Genomic DNA, 2,916 nt, shown 5'->3' with positions numbered 1-2,916 from the left:
TAGGCACAGCATCTCTAGTCTAATGCCTAAGTTCTTGATCCATTTTTAGTTGAGTTTTGAGCAAGATAGGGAGAGATAGGGATTTAATTTCATTTTGCTACATATAGCACAGTTGATCATGCATGTTTGGTTACTTTGAGGAATCAAAAAAACAAGATTTAAGGAATTAATTAAGGCTGTGACCTTAAGTCTTAAAGCATACAGGGCTGATACAAGTTTAGAGCCAATACTCTGGTCAACCAAGTTCTTAGAAAAATTGCAAAGGAAAGAATTCAAGGGCTGGGGATGTGGCTCAAGTGGTAGCGCGCTCGCCTAGTGTGGGTGCGGCCCGGGTTCGATCCTCAGCACCACATACTAAACGAAGATGTTGTGTCCGTCAAGAACTAAGAAAAAATAAATAAATGTTAAAATTCTCTCTCTCTCTCTCTCTCTCTCTCTGTCCCCCTCTCTCTCTCACTCTCTCTTAAAAAAAAAAAAGGAAGAATTCAAAGCTGTAAAAAACTATACAGACACATATATATCCACAGAGATAGATATACAAACTAGTTACTTAAGAAATGGACTTAAACTGGGCATGGTGACACACACCTGTAATACCAATGACTCTAGAGGCTAAGGCAGAGGATATCAAGTTTGAGGTCAGCTTTGTCAACTTAATGAGAGTAGCTCAGTGGTAAAGCACTTGCCTAGCATGTGGCCCTGGGTTCAATTCCAAGCACCATCAGAGAGAAAGAGATATAATGAAGGCTTATTTTGGCTCACAATTTTGTTTTATTCTTTTAGGTGGACACAATATCTTTATTTGATTTTTATGTGGTGCTGAGGATCGAACTCAGTGCCTCATGCGTGCCAGGCGAGCATGCTAACCACTTGAGCCACATCCCCAGCCTGGCTCACAGTTTTGGAAGTTTCCATCCATAATCTGTTGACCTCATTGCTTTTAAGCCCATGGAACATCATGGTGGGAGCACGTGATGGAGCAAAACTACCCATCTCATGGCTGGGAATCAAAAAGAGAAAGAGGAAAACACCAGAGTCTCACAAGCCTCTTCCAGGGGATGTATTCAATGACCTTAAACCTCTCACTAGGCCCCATCTCTTAGTTTCTACCACCTCCCAGGAGTACCAAGCCATAAACACATGAGCTTTTTGGGGACATTTAAGATCCAAACCATAGCAGCCTATTAAAAATATTTTTTTTTAGCCAGGTGGGTTGCCTATAATCCCAGCAGCTCAGGAGTTTGAGGCAGGAGGATTGCAGGTTCAAGGCAGCCTCTGCAATTTAGGGAGGCCCTAAGAAACTTAGTGAGACCCTGATTCTAAGTAAAAAATAAAAAGTGTGGGGGATACAGCTCAGTGGTAGAGTTCTCCTGGGTTCCATCCCCGATAAGAACCCCCACTCCCCCAAAAAAGTAGCACTCAGAGATTAAAGAAAGGCAGAATGGGTTAGGCAGATAGAGTAGATATGGCTCAACATCTATTCCAACCCCTTGTTATGATGCCTCCCTGTGGTACAGAAGCTGAAAAACTAAAACTATTTTCTAGACCTCCTCGAAGCAGATTGGTCTCTGGATGTTTTAAATTCCCCAATCAGACACATACCTAAGGAACTTGAATATGGAACTGAGTTAAAGAGAAAATAAGGTATTACTAAGGATTTAATATACCAAAACTCTAAAGGATGACTTCCTGTTTTCCAGAATGTGGCTGAGGTAGTTTATATTCCGGGAGTCATAGTTGGAACAGTGGATTTCTAATTTCCTGGTTTTCTGATGTGACAGGGGTAACAGTTTTCCTGGTAAAAGCTTGTGCCTGACCCAAATCCATTCTCATTCATAACTAGCTTTAAGTACAGATTGATAAAACTTGTGAGCCTTTTTGCACGATAACTCTATGAAGTGTGTTGGCACCAAAACAAATGACATTCCTGGCAAAGAAGAGGAGTATCTTGAAGGTTAAGTGTGTAGTAGACATTGAACATTTATTTTGGACCCCAACATTGGAACTCCCTTTCCTGCATTTAGGGAATTACTCAGGTTATGAATCAGAGATACAGGCCTATTATCCCCTACAGAAATTGAAAGTACTAGGAACTCACATTTCTTGCAGCTAGAGCATTGCAAACAGGCTCTGCCTGTCAGGCACACTTGCCTCAAAAAACTTCCTGGAAAAGTTGGTTTCAGGAAGCTCATTTCCTGGAAAAGCAGTGGCTATAGGATAGTGATTAGTTCAATATCCCATGCTATGGGTACCACCAACACAAGCCACATGTCCAGAACTCAGCAGCCAGGCAGTAATGACCTTATCTCCAGATCAGCTCTGCAACTTGGTTTTGACTCTTTCTTATTATGTGGCTGAGAATATGCTTATTCTGCTTTTCCTTTTATTCAATTAGTTATTTAATATCCTTTTAATAAATTCCTTTTGGCTTAAGTTGGTTTTAGTTTCTTATAATTAAGAATTCTGAGGTAGTGCTTGATTCAGCAGCACCTATACTAAAATAGGAATGATACAGAAAAGATTAACATGGCCTCTGCACAAGGATGACCTGTGATTTAGTCTGGTTTTTCATTGCTATGACCAAAAGACCTGGCAAGAACAACATAGAGGAGGAAAAGTATATTCTGGCTCACTGTTTCAGAAGTTCAGTCTGTGGTCAGCTGACTCCGTAACTCTGGGCCTGAGGTGAGGCAGAACATTATGGCCAATGGGCATTGCAGAGGAAAGTAGCTCAGGATGTAGCAACAAGCAGAGAGAGAGAGAGAGAGAGAGAGAGAGAACTTCACTTACCAGGGACAAATGCCCCCAATGACCTTCTTCCTCCAGCTGTACCCTATCTGCTTATAGATACCACCTAATTAATCTATATCAGTACATCAATCTGCTGATTAGATTACAACTCTTGTAATCTAATCA

General features: G+C 41.2%; 1 non-coding gene across 1 annotated transcript; it reads left to right on the top strand.

The window, feature by feature from the left end:
- Positions 1-2,471: 2,471 nt before the first annotated feature.
- LOC120891007 (U6 spliceosomal RNA) lies at positions 2,472-2,578 on the top strand. The gene has a single exon (XR_005735448.1). It is a non-coding gene; the product is annotated as a U6 spliceosomal RNA (small nuclear RNA).
- Positions 2,579-2,916: the final 338 nt, after the last annotated feature.

Source organism: Ictidomys tridecemlineatus, chromosome 11 (genome assembly GCF_052094955.1).
Source record: "Ictidomys tridecemlineatus isolate mIctTri1 chromosome 11, mIctTri1.hap1, whole genome shotgun sequence".
NCBI lineage: Eukaryota > Metazoa > Chordata > Mammalia > Rodentia > Sciuridae > Ictidomys > Ictidomys tridecemlineatus.
Note: the sequence above shows the minus strand (reverse complement) of the source record. Positions and strands in the feature narration are given on the sequence as shown.